This window comes from Vombatus ursinus, unplaced genomic scaffold (genome assembly GCF_900497805.2).
Source record: "Vombatus ursinus unplaced genomic scaffold, bare-nosed wombat genome assembly UNPS02014770.1, whole genome shotgun sequence".
Classification (NCBI taxonomy): domain Eukaryota; kingdom Metazoa; phylum Chordata; class Mammalia; order Diprotodontia; family Vombatidae; genus Vombatus; species Vombatus ursinus.
This window is the reverse complement of record NW_020954548.1, coordinates 3788190-3802882: the sequence shown is the minus strand read 5'-3', so window position 1 is coordinate 3802882 and position 14693 is coordinate 3788190. Positions and strand designations below refer to the sequence as shown.

Sequence of the window (14693 nt, the reverse complement as noted above, 5' to 3'; positions counted from 1 at the left end):
TGTATACAGAGTAGACCAAAGGTAATCACTGATGGAAGGAACTGGTACCAGGAGAGACCTGCAAAAGTCTCTGGCAGAAGATGAGATCTGGGTTATCTTGAAGGAATCCAAGGAAGCCAAGAGATGGTGATAAGAAGAGGAACCATTTTAGGTAGAGGGAACACCCAGTTCAAAGCCACAGACTCATGAGATGGAGTGTCAAGTGTGAACAAAAGTATATAGGCATACTTGGCATGACTTGGAGAATGATACTGCAAAGGGAACTTAAAGGACTGGTCAGGCATGTTCAAAGTGAACCAAGAGAGAGAATTGTTATGAAAACCTGTAAAGAAGAGAATACACAGAAGTTCATATGGAAAGAGAGCGACAATATAAGACCTTAGACTCATATATTTAGAGATGTTCAGTGACTTACACATGGTTTAATATTGTCATTGTTCATCGTTCATTCTCGACGAGGACACAAGGGTGACCTTTTGACTTACGTGTGAATTGAATATCAGTGGGGCAGAATTGCACAAAGTGGTCAGCCTCTCTCCTCCAGAGTCATAGAAGTCTAGTGGAGAGATAAAGGTTAAGACAATTACACAGGTAATAAGCGTCTGAGGCCAGATTTGGACTCAGGAAGATGAATCTTTTTGACTCCAGACCAAGTACTCTATCCACTGCATCCCCTAGATGCCCTCATGGAGGGAATACATAAAACAGAAAAGTATAAGGCTGGAGACAACTTTTAGAAACAGACTTTCAAGGAACTTAATGCCACTTTGCAGAGCTTAGACATTCTCTTGGAAGCCATTGGGAGTCATGGCAGGTTATTTAGTAGGAGAGTGATGTAATCAGCACTGGACTATTGGGAGATGACTTCAAGTGAGGTGAAATTTGAATTCAGTCTTCTTGAATCCAAGACCATCATGAGACCACTATAACATACTGTTTGAAGTTATTTCAAGAAGTAAGGTAACTTTGTAGGCTTCTGAATCTCACTTCAAGGAAGTTAATCTCACATAGGCATTCCTTATTCTAGATAGAGCCAGAGTCAGGCTTTTTTATAACTATAGGCTGGTAACAAAAATTGTTTCCTTTCATTTTACTATCCACTAGAGGCTTGGTGCCATGACTGCAACTCACAGGACTCACTACAATAAATACTTGTGGGCATAGAGAGAGGGAGAATCTTTTGTTTCTTGGCATTTAAGACATATGCATTTAGAAGAAGTAATATTTTAAATATGTCCCTTGTTACATCCTCCTTTGTATTACATTCTGAGTATATATACTCAAGAGTCTACCTTGAGTACTCCGGGGCATGGCTCTTAGACTAAGTAAAAAAAAAAAAATGGAAAGAATATTTTAGTGGAGAATGCACACACACACGCACAAACACACACATGCAACAAAAAGTTAAGTACTTGAAATCTGACCTATAATATTAAATGAATACCTTTATAGTGTTTTGAAGAATTGAGAAATATATACCAAGAAAACCTTTGGCCTATAAATAGTATTTTTCCTGATTTTTACATTGGTGTCATTTCTGTCTTCCATATTTCAGACAATGATGTACACCACTGTTTACTTTTGTTCTCATTTAATTCTGACCCTGTTATTCATAGAGGCCTGTCTTATGGTTTCTACATTGAATTGTTCCTTCAAGGGAATTTCATCTTTTCGTTCCTCAAGAAAATAAATAATGCAATTGGAAATGCGTTTTAAGGATTGGTAGTTTGTTTTCCTTTCCATAGCCCTGTATAATCTGTTCTTTTATCTCCCAATTTCCTATTCCTTTCCTATGTATTATTTTATTGAAGTTGGATAGATGCAGATTTATAAGCCCATTACAGCCTGAACCTAGAGTGAATTCTATTACTACGCACTCAAAGGGTAGAAAGGAGTGAGAAAGGCACCCTGACACCATGACAACAAGTTTATTGAAGGCCTTAAAATCTCACCTGTTGACAAATAAGAGGAAATTGGAATGATGTGATTGCTTTTATATTTTCAGGGTGATCTAACACACAACATCAACAGTTATCTGAAACATTGTTTAAAAGTTTAATATCAACTTCACTCCCATAACCTCAGAATTGGAAATCTGTGGTGCTCATAAAATAAGTTCATTTTCAAAACTATTAGCTTTAGTAGGTGCATTATTATACAGGTTCATAGAAAGCTGTGAACCAATTTTAAGTAGTAAATTGTCAAAAACACACAACCCTAGTGTAAGTCTTTAAAATGGGGGACAGGAGGGCATGAAGACACCAAGGACAGTGGAAAGTTTATGATGTGGTGGACAATCTTATGAAGGTGGTGCCACTTTGGGAAAAAATAGTGTGTTCTGCATAGTCTGAAAGAAAAGTTGAGCTCTGTGCCTCCAGAAGACTTTGATGTGTTATGTGGTACAAGATTTTCAAGGGGAAGAAGCCTGAAGGGACACTCCAGATGTCAGTTCAATGGGATAAAACAAGTTAGCTTCTCCAAATGTTACTTTTGGCTTTGCTTCAACAAGCTTTATCACTTTCAGCCAGTTCCTTCAATTTATCACAGTGAGAAAACTGTTTAACTGAGAGAATTGTTGATTTAAAAAGATCATGTGAATGTGACATGATCAGTAAGGTGATAGAGTAGTGGTTTTCCCATATTTCTATAGCCTAAAAACCTCAAAAAAGGAAATATTCACTAAAATTAGAACAATTAAAGTTCAATCCACAAGATAAAAACTACATGAGATAAAATTCTTACAAAATAGCATTTGTGATATCAAATGTTTAAAGTTATCAGTCAGTCAGTCAAAAAACATTTGTCAAGTGCCTACTATATGCCAGACTCTATGCTAAGTGCTGGGGATACAAATACAAAATAAAAAAGACAGTCTTTGTCTTCAAGAAGCTTACTATATAGTGGAGGAAGAAAACACACGGAATAAAGTTGAAAAATGAGATAGAAGAAAAGAAGGGGAGATAGGTACCCTGTGTCAGGTATGACAGAAAAGTACAAAGAGAGAATAACAGAAATGGGAAGACTGTGCTGTTTTCTGTTTTCTCAAACAGAGGCTCTAAACCCCTGACTCTGTACTCCAGTCAGAGAGCACTTGTCCCAACCCTGTATGTCAGGTGCAGACTTCTAGAATAAAACAAAATTGACAGACTGACAGACAGTCTGAATGTGGGAGTGGCCCATTCTGCCCTGGCAATGATTGAGTCTGAACTCCCCTTTTATTCCAAAAGAAGAAGAAGGTGTTGATCTTGCCTTGCCATGGCAGGAAAAGAAGTCTACTATAGAAATAGAAGGAGAGGTGTAGAAAACCAGGAAATGAAAAACCAGCTGAAAGGTAAGGGGCTTCTGTGCCTATGGGAAAGAGGACTGGGGACCTAGAAGGGGCCAGTGTTCTGTCTAAGAAATTAACTCTGGACAGGGGACCCAACCCACCTCCATCCTGAGCTAACTAGATGTCATAGGCTTCCTGGAGTCAAGAAGACCTGAATTCAGATGTGACTTCAGATACTTGGTAGCTACATGACCCTGAAAACAAGCCATTTAATCTCTACTTGTTTCACTTTCCTCAACTGTAAAATGGGGATAATGATAGCACCAATCTTACAGGGTTCCTAATTGTAAAGCTCTTAGCACAGTGCCTGTCACATAGTAGGTACTTAATAAATGCTTGTTTCCTTTCTTCATTCCTTGTAATCTAAGGTTCTGAAGATAGCCAGTCTCAGGGTTCTAGGAAGCTAAGGAAGTTTGAGAAACCAAAAAAGTAAAAATTGAACTTAGGGGCAAACTGGTAAGATCCCCATCCACAACTAAAAATGGGAAAAAAAAAGATTAAAAAACAGAGTATCAAAGAGAAACAGGGTGGGTTCAAACCTATTTTCAAAGAAGATAAATCAATTACATGATCAATAAAGACAAAAGGAAAAATGAGTGAAAATTCATGAAAAGTCAATAATAACGAATAAGTGAAATATGACAGAAAATTAACAAAATTAAAAATTGAAATTAAAAATCTACACACTTCCAAGGGGCAAATGTAAAATGTATTATCTGAAATAGAAAAATAATCTGAGGCATACATTTCTGAGGAAAATAATTTAATAGTAATGGTCAACAGGTTACCATTTAAGTCATATCAACTAGTCCCTCAGCTATCAGTGGCAAATGAGTGATTTACAGAGCTTATTTTTACAACAGAAAAGATGAATTAAACATTATAGCAATCTTAGGAAACTTGTTTTGAATATAATTCAATTGAACAAGGCAAGTCATCTGACTGGTTCACTTCTCCTGGGCTTTCCTAACCAAAATTCATACTGTTGGCAACATTTGGAATGTGAGCATGTTGGGGAATAACAGAGAGTTTCTAGGGTGGGATGACCCTTAAAGCTGGTACTTTGTTGCATTAGGGTCTGTGTCTATCAACCTGTCTGTCAATGTGAGATTGCCTTAGAAATCTTCACCCTACAGCTGTCAGGAAAAGAGTAACTTAAGACTGATAAGTAGGAACTAGACCTTTAATTAACTCATCTGCAAAGACTGGAAAAAGGAACTTGTGGTTCATGGTTGGTAAGCTAGCAAGCTAACCCTCTTCCCTCAGGAACCAAAAAGGGAAACAATCTTAGAATATTATTTTATTTTATTTATAATTGTTCTATTCCTGTAAAGACATATTTCTTATTCTATTAAATAATAAAATCTCACTAATGTATCTATCCCCTAAATCTATGGGTATTATTCAAGCCAAAAGGAATATCTGTATTGGCTTGGCTAAACTGTTAGTGCTAGCTATTCCTAAAGGGAGCTTAATCCTACAATCAAAATAAAAATAAATCAAAGTAAACAAAACTAACTTATTAAAGCTTATTTCTTTTCACATGCAACAACATCAAAGAACTTCAGAATAGTTCAAAAGTGAAAGAAAAATTCAAAATAGCGTGTAAATTAGGAATAAAATTAGATTGGAAATCAGATCTCTCAAAGCAGAAAATATGAAGAGAGGCAATAAGATAGAAAATTCAGAACGTGTTATGGAGAATCTCTCCAATGATATATGGAGACTCTAATAAATAGAGTGAAAGATTTGGGACTCAAGAATAAACAAACAAACAAAAACTGGCAAAAGAGAAACAAAAGATAAAGATTTTGAAAGAACGCTGAATTCTAAAAAAACAGTTGTGGAAAGGTTAGGCAAATATAGTGTAATGATCATGTTTCTGAAGAATATACAAAATAAAAATGACTAAATACCACACAGCAGAAAAAACATTTACTCACTTTGCATCTGATCCACACATTACCATAAGAAGAAAGACACACACACACACACACACACACACACACACACACACATCCATACAAATGTTTGAAACTCCAAGGCATGGAGTGGTTGAATATTAAAATTTCAATTAAAAAACTGTCAATTTTGTAAGTATTCAGGAGAAAGTCCTCAGCTGTGAAGCAACACTAATTCAAATGAATAAAGATTATTCTGCAAAGAAAAACAAATAGAGAAAAGAAAGGAATGTGGTATTTACAAAACCAAAGAAGTTAAAGTTGAAACAAACAAATAAACAAAAAAAGTCTTTCATATCAATTGTTCCTTTTTTCTATCATAATTCTCATCTCAACAAACACCCATCCTAGAGTGCTCTCACAGTACACTTCTTCTGGTCTTATTCAGCTGCTGCTTAATAAAACCAGAGAAAGCACTGCTGTCATGCTGACAAAATTGTGTACAAATTTATATTATTTTAAATGAATTTTTATTTATGTGTTTTATTTTTATCACCATAACTGTCCCCATTATCTCTGTCACTTCCTCCAAGAAAACTATCCTACATAACAAATAATATTTTTAAATATAAAAAAATCAGCATAACTAAATAATTCATCTAAGAAATGTGAATACATGTACAAAGTACAATATCTTTGGACCTTCCATCTCTGCAAAGTGGTGGGATGGTGGTATTTTCTACAACTGATTATTTCAAACTATGTTAATTAGTCACAATTTTGCAATATTCAATATTGATTTCTGTGTGTGTGTGTTTCTTTTTGTTTACATCTTTGTAGTCACTTTGCTTATTGTTTTATTGGCTTTGTTTTCTTCATTTTTTTCAGCTCATGGAGATCTTTCCATTCTTGTCTATATTCATTATTTATTACAGCATAGTAATATTTAATTATATCCACATACCACAATTTATTTAGCTATTCCCCAAGTGATGGTTCCTTACTTTGTTTCAAATTCTTTACAATTAAGAAAAATGTTGCTGTAAATATTTTGATGTGTATGGGGATGGTATTCTGGTCAATGGCCTCCCTGGAGTATAAACCTATTAATGAAATGACTCAGTGCTTCTTCAAATGTGTTTCTTGTAAACAACCTATACTTCAATTTTGTTTTCTAATGTATTCTGCTAACCTCTTCCACTTTATGAACGAGTTCATCCCATTCCCCATTCACAGTCACAGTATGATTGTTTATTATTTCCCTCTACATTATTTTCTAATACCTTTTCTTTTCTACTTTCTGCCTTGCTTATTTCAAGTTATTGACTTTTTTCATTCTTTTAATATTCTCTTCACTATCTCTCTTTCAAGTTTAATGTTTATTTTGTGTGTGACAATTCCTACTCTGAATCTAAATTAATTTTTATATTCACCTTTCCCCTCTTCCTGTTCCTAACTGTATCCTAGTTGAATCAAGTGTATTTCTATACCAAACCCTTGTGTGTGTGTGTGTGTGTGTGTGTGCGTGTAAGTGAGCAAGTGAGTGATTGTTCTGCTCTATTTTGGCCAGTTTAGATGAATGTGAATTTCAAGTGATACACATTTCTATACTCCTTCCATGTTTACATATAGTTCTATTTATACAACCTGATTATGTGTCTTAACAAATCCCCCACCATTTCTCCCATTTTCCCTTAATGTGTCTTCTCCACCCATCATTTCTTTTTTTTCCTTAAATTTCTTCAAAGCATAAAAATGTCTATAGGTATTCAGTTTCATTTAATTATCTCTATGACCACTAAAGACATTATGACTCTAAATGAACCCTTTGAATACCCCCACTCTCAATTAGGATAAAAACAATTCATCTATACAAAGTTCTCTCTGATTGTTCCCTTGTAGTTACTTTCTTCTTGAATTCCATATTTATATTTTAAACTTCCTTTCTAGCTCCTTTTCCCCAACAGCAACATTTGAAAATCTTCTATTTCATTGAAGATTCATTTCCCTCTTTGGCAACATTGTGCCACCTTATATCAGCTCTTGATTGGTGATTCTTAAAATGTTAGTATGAGCATTTACACCTTGGAAATTGGCAAATATTATAAAGCCTTTATTTATTATTTGGTAATTGTATAGAATTACCAAAGTAATGGATAAAATGTTAATAATATATATTAAACTTTAAAGTATGTCATGGGTATTTTTTTTTCAGAATGATTGTTATTAACACTTATAGCACATTTTACTTTACAGAAATATAGTTAATTTTCCTGAGTAAGTACTCCTTGGTTTGTAGACCTTTGTCTTTTTGCATTTTGGAATATGTTATTGAATGTTCTCATTTCCTTAAATTGATAGCTGCTAAATTTTATATGATTCTGATTGTGGTTCTCAGTGTTTAAATTCTTAATTTATGGATGTTCATAGGATTTTGTCTTTCACTTGGAAGCTCTGAATTCTGCCAATGATGTTCCTGGGAGTTTTTATTTCTGGATTTCTTCCAACATGCGATTAGTAGATTTTTCTTTCCTATTTTCCTATTTTTCTGATATGTCTGTTCAATTTTCTTTATTATTTCTTGAACTATCTTGTCCAATTTTTTTTAGAAGTGAGGGATGGATTTCAGGAAATCCTCTGATTCTTTTTGTCTTTTTAAAAAAAATTTATTTATTTCTTTTTAATTTTGAGAGTCCCTTGGACAGCAAGGAGATGAAATCAGTCAGCATGTAAAGAAATTAATTTAGGTTATTTACTGGTAGGTCAAATATTGAAGCTAAAGTTTCAATACTTTGGCCACATAATGAGAAGACAGGACTCATTGAAAAAGATCCTGATGTTGAGAAAGATTGAGGCAAAAGTAAAAGAGGACAGCAAAGGATGAGATGGATAGATATTGTCATGAAAACGATGAACATAAACTTGGACAAAATTTGAGAGATAGTGGAAGACAGAAGGGCCTGACGTGCTATGGTCTACCAGGTCATGAAGAGTCGCAAAAAACTGAAAAATTGAACAATTGAACAACAAAACACAACAACATTATTTTCTTTTTAAGTTTGGAGTTCCAAATTTTCTCTCTTCCTTCTGCTCCTCTCCTACACACTGAGAAGGAAAACAATATGATATCAATAATACTTATAAAATCATGAAAAATATATTTCCTTACTTGCCATATTGCAAAAAAAAAAAAAAGAAAAGAAAAGAGAGAAAATTATACTTCAGTTTGCACTCAGAGTTCATCAGTTCTCTCTTTGGAAGTGGATAGCATTATTTTTTTCATCATGAGTCTGAATGTTAAATTATCCAACCCCTATTTTTAGAGGTAAGTTGGTTTTTTATATGATATCTTACATTTTTATTTATTTCCTCATTCTTTTGGCTTAGTTTTAAGAATTCTTTTTTGGGGTCTTAAATTTCTATTTGGTTTATTCTGATTTTTTTAGGGAGGTTTTTTTTTTAAGTAAGGCAAGGTTTTGTATCTCTTCTCTTATATGATTTATCTTTTTTTTCTAATTTTCTCCTACATAGCTCTAATTTCTCTAATATATTTTTTTAACTTTTGCATCACATTTTCAAAGAATTCTAATTGTTCTTGGAGGCCAGCTTTTTTTTTCCCCTTGAAGAATTTGATTATAAGTGATTTTGATTTTTAATTTATTATTCTTTTCTCAGTTTGTGCCCTGGTCATCACTGGCATAAAAATCCTTTACTTTTTTGCTTACTTATTTTTTTTTTTATTTACAGAAGCCTCAAGAATTGAGTTTTATATTCCCCTCAGCCTTCTACTCTGGGTTTGGAATCAAGTTGAAGGTCTTCCCATTACTTGTAGTCTTTCTTTAGGCCATTTCCTTCTCCACAGAATCCAAAATTTTCTTCTTTAATGATCAGCATTAACTGAATCTCTTTTCCTTCAATAAAGATAAGGCAAAAGGAGAGACTGCCTGGAACCCTGTATTAAATGGACAAATTCTCGTCTGTAGTGGTAGAGAACTACTTGAGGGGGATGAAGAGATAGGTTGAAGTCTTTTTCTATCATTTTTTTTTAAATTGACTAAGCCTAAGCAAAAGGCTTTATTCTTAAAACTAAATATTATTCCTTCTTAATTATATGTATATATATATATATGCACACATACACACACACACACACACATATATATATATATATATATATATATAATTTTATGGTATTTTACTTTACATTTTATTTTTCAATCTTTTTTTTAAGGGATTTGTTTTCTTCAGTGTACTTTTTTTTCCAGTTGGCCAATTGTGTTTTTTAGGAACTTGTTTTCTTCAGCGTACTTTTTTTCCAATTGGTCAATTGTGTTTTTTAAAGACTCCTCTACCTCTCTCATTTGACTTTTAAAATCCTTCTTGAGCTCTTCTAAAAAGGCTTTTTGGGCTTCCAACCAGTTCATATTCCCTTTTGATGTTGCAGATATGGGTTTGTTGACAATGTGGTCCTCTTCGGAATTTCTGTCTTGATCTTCACTCTTCTCATAATATGAATCTATTGTATGTTTCTTTTTACTCATGGTGTTTCTTTATTCCCTGGCCTTTAAAGAGATTAAGCTCTCCTGCTGGGGAGCAGAGGGCACTGACTCAAGCTTCCTGTGTTGGGAGCCTAGGTCTTGGTCACTGACTTTGTATGCTGGGGCCTCTTATGTTGGCAGTTGGAGGTTGTAGGGTTCTGGCAGCTTACCTGGCGTTGGGCTGGAATCAGCCACACTGGAACTTTCAGGCAAATCTAGGTTGCCTGCTTTTCCTTTCCTTTAGCTTTCTTCAGCTCCTTTGAGATGGGCTGCAGAGTGTTTATCTGTGTGGGGCCCCTTGTAGTGATGCCTCCCTTAGTTCTGCTGAGGCACTGGGAGACTCCTTTGCTATAGAATGCTGAGGCACTTAGTAGTTTTCTGAGCTGGTTTCCATCGGTTTCCCACCCTTACTGAGGCACTCGGAGGTCCAGCTGTTGGTGTTTGCCTGCTCGATCACCTGGGCTTCAGGATCTCCTGCTGGTTGGCAGTTGGAGGCTGTAGGATTTTGACAGTTTACCTGGTGTTGCGCTGGAATCAGCGAGGCTGGAACTTTTGAGCAACTCTAGGTTGCTTTCTTCAGCTCCTTTCAGATGAAAGCTGCAGGGTGCTTATCTGCCTGGGGTCCTTTGTAGTGCTGCTTCCTTTATTTTTGCTGAGGCACTGGGAGACCCGTTTGCTGTAATCTTCTCCTGGTGTGCTAAAGTGGGTCTTTCCACTAGCTGACTGGGATGCCTCCCGATCCATACTGCTCCCCTTCCCTCAGGGTAAGAGGGGCCTTAATCCCTCTAGCTACCTGGGCTACTGCCCTGCTACTCCTCATCTTTCTTATGGATCAGCTGTTCCATGGTTTTTTCTGGGGTGATAGTTTCTGGGTTTTCAGAGGTTGATAGGGGAGGGTGAGAGCGACTACGTTTTACTCTGCCGTCTTGGCTTCCAGAAGCAGAAGTCCTTAATTTTCAATCTTAGCACCAAAGTTTGTCAGCTTCACTTTAGTCCCTCAGGAATTCCTTTTGCTAAGGCAATTGAGGCTTTTAAAGTAAAGACTTTCACTTTCATATTCATTTATATTTTCACTTTCATTTTCCTTCTACTGAGAATATCTTACCTCTGAAGTCTGAAGCCCTTTGCTTTCATCCCAAAGAGGATCCACATCATAGTTACTGCATGTCAAAGGGGTCAGTTGTTTCGTAATCAAGTTACCTATTGGTGGAATAGAGCTGAACTGTACTGTTTCATCCTGCTCAGCTAATGTGGTCACCTGATGTCAGATCAATGAATTGGAGAGGATAAAAATACTAAAAAAAAAAAAAAAAAAAGACAATAAAAACAAAAACAAACTGAAAAATCCCAGTTAAATATTGAAATAGAAATCCTGAACAGTAAAGAAGTAATTAACAAACTTGAGAACAAAAAACCATGGATAAATAAAATTGCAGATTTTTTTTGCAAAAAAAAAATTGAAAAACACTAATAAATCTGATTAAAAAAGAAGAAAATCAAATTATCGGTATTGAAAATGAAAAAGAATTTGCAAAAAATGAAAATGACATAAAGGATATTATTAGAAACTACTTTGTCTGATTATATGCCCCCAAAAGAATAACATTCATAAAATAAATATTTTTTAAAACACTAAAATTAACAGAACAAGACATAATTTAAACAATCCAATTGCAGAGGAAGAAATTAAACAAGTCACAAATTAATTAAAGAAAATAATCCCATGTTCCAGAAGGATTAGTACGTATATTCTATCATATAAAATGAACAACTAATTTGAATAACACATATATTATTTACAAAAATAATTAAATAATTTATCCTACCAATTTTTTCCTATGACACAAATATGGTCTAAAACTCAACAAAGAATAAGAAAACTATAGATTAATATTTGTAATTAAATAAAATATTACCCAAGAGGTCAAAGCAACATATCATAGAATTCATACACTATGAGGAGCTTATATTTATATAAGGAATTTAGGGTTAGTTTAATATCAGCAAAACTACAAACACAATTAGCTACATCAGTAACAAAATCCTCTGAGTTATGTAATCAAGTAATATCGCTCATCCTTGTCTTCTATTTAACTTGTTTTGTCCATTAGTTTTTAAAATTCATGTCTATATCTTTTTTCTAAAAAATGTTTTCCCCTCATTTTCTTCATTCTTTATGTTCCCTTTCTTTGTATTCTAGACTTTTATTCTTTGAATCATGATTCTTGTACAAAGTGAAGTGCTGGAGATCATTTTTACCAACCCTTGAGAACCAATTTTTAAATTTCAGCAGTGAAGATTTACACCTTAGAAATCATAAAATGCCACAAATCGGATCTTGAGCTACTGTTTGGCTGATTGTCTAGATGCAATAAAGTACTGGAGAAAATTTTAATTATGCAGATTAAACATAAAAATGTATTATGGTTACTTTTATTTTTCTCCACAAAGCTAGTTGTTAAACATTTACCAGCATACCACTCACTACTTACACTTAGCTATTTATTCTTAAGTTTATATATTTCTCATGGAATTAACATTTCAAAAAGACCTACTCTGGGTTCTCTCATTCTAAACGTTGTCTTGAGAATCTAGCCCTTCATCCCCCTTTATGTGTTTTTCCTCACTCTTAAGAATAACAATTCCTCTACTCAGTGCAGCAGCACTTCCTTCTTCCTCCAAAGCTGTCAGCTATGAACTCCAACTCCCCAGCAACCATGTTGAGGGGACCTGCAGTTGGCATTAATCTTGGCAACAGTTGTTCCTGTGTGGGAGTCTTCCAACATGGGAAAGTGGAGATCATTGCTAATGACCAAGGAAACAGGACCACCCCAAGCTACATCACCTTCACTGACACAGAACATTTAATTTGTGAAGCTGCAAAGAATCAAGTTGCAATGAACCCCACCAACACACTTTTTGACATCAAACATCTGATTGGTTGCAGATTTGATAATGCAGTTGTATAGTTACACATGAAGCAATGGCCTTTCCCAGTGGTGAGTGATGCAGACAGGCCTAAGGTCCAAGTGGAAAACAAAGGGGATACAAAAAGTTTATATCCAGGAGAAGTATCTTCTATGGTCTTGACCATGATGAAAGAAATTGCTGAAGCTTACCTTGGGAAGACTGTCACACATGCTGTGGTCACAGTACTGGCCTATTTCAATGATTCCCAACATCATGCCATCAAAGATGCTGGAACTATCACTGGTCTCAATGTTCTCTGAATCATCAATGAGCCAACTACTGCTGCTATTGCTTGTGGCTTGTACAAAAAGGTTGGTGCCAAGAGAAATATGTTGATCTTTGACCTTGGAGGTAATACTTTCAATGTCTCCATTCTTACCATTGAAGATGGCATCTTTAAGGTCAAGTCCACAGCTGGGGACATCCACTCAGGTGGGGAGGACTTTGACAGCTGCATGGCCAACCATTTTATTGCTGAGTTTAAGCAAAAGCTCAAGAAGGACATCAGTGAGAACAAGAGAGCTGTTTGCTGTCTGCATGTTGCTTGTGAACATGCAAAGCGCACCCTCTCTTCCAGTACATAGGTCAGTATTGAGATTGATTCCCTCTATGAAAGTATCAATTTCTATACATCAATCACCTGAGCCCATTTCAAAGAGCTGAATGTTGAACTCTTCCATGGCACACTGGACCCTGTGGAAAAGGCCTTAAGAGATGCCAAGTTAGATAAATTATGGATTCATGACATTGTCCTGGTGAGTAGTTCCACTTCCATCCCCAAAATATAGAAGCTTCTGCAAGACTTATTCAATGACAAGGAGCTCCACAAGAGTATCAACCTGGATGAGGCTATTGTTTATGGTGCAACTGTCCAGGCTGCCATTTTGTCTGGAGATAAATCTGAGAATTTGCAGAACTTGCTGCTGTTGGACATCACTCTTTTTTGCCTTGGAAATGAAACTACTGATGGAGTTGTAACAGTTCTGATTGAATGTAATACCACCATCCCCACCAAGCAGACACAGACCTTTACCCCCTATTCAGACAACCAGCCTGGTGTGCTTATTCAGGTATATGAAGTTTAAAGAGCAATGTGACAAAGGATAACAACCTACTTGGCTAGTTTGAGCTCACAGGGATCCCCCTAGGACCCAGGGGTGTTCCTCAGATTGAAGTAATATTTGACATTGATGTAAATAACATCCTCAATGTTTCTGCTGTGAATAAGAGCACAGGCAAGGAGAACAAGATCACCATCACCAATGATAAAGGTCATCTGAGCAAAGAAGACATTGAGTGTATGGTCCAGGAGGCTGAGAAATACAAGGATGAGGATGAAAAGCAGAGAGACAAGGTGTCTTCCAAGAATTCTCTTGAATTTTATGCTTTCAACTTTAAGGCTAACATAGAGGATGAAAAATTGTAAGGCAAAATTGGTGATGAAGACAAACAGAAGATCCTTGACAAATGTAACGAAATAATCAACTGTCTGGATAAGAACCAGACTGATGAGAAGAAAGAATATGAGTATCAGCAGAAAGGATTGGAGAAGGTCTGCAAACCCATCATTACTAAGCAGCAGGAGAGTGCAAGGGGCAGGACAGGAGGCATGACAAGTGGGTTCCAGGGGGTAAAGCAGCCCCATCTGGAGGATACTTCTGGATCCACCATTGAAGAGGTTGACTAAACAGACCAGAAGAAAGAGCATTCCACACAACTTTCCAAAAATTGAAGGAATCAAATTTGTAGCTAAGGCAGTAGCAGTTTAACAGTAACATTTAAGCCACTACATAAATCTGAGCATTCTGAGTACTTGAATGTGTGCAGAATGTGAACAACATTGCACTTTTTCAGTACTGTAAACAAGTGGAAACGCAATTCTGGTCCTGGAGAATAAAATCTATTTAAAATTGACCCCATAAAAGAAAGAATAACATTTTCTACAAGAAAGAGAGG

The 14693-nt window shown here is 35.6% G+C and overlaps 1 pseudogene; it reads left to right on the top strand.

Annotated features, from left to right (window-relative positions):
• Positions 1-12484: 12484 nt before the first annotated feature.
• Positions 12485-14424, top strand: LOC114043813 (annotated as a pseudogene).
• Positions 14425-14693: the final 269 nt, after the last annotated feature.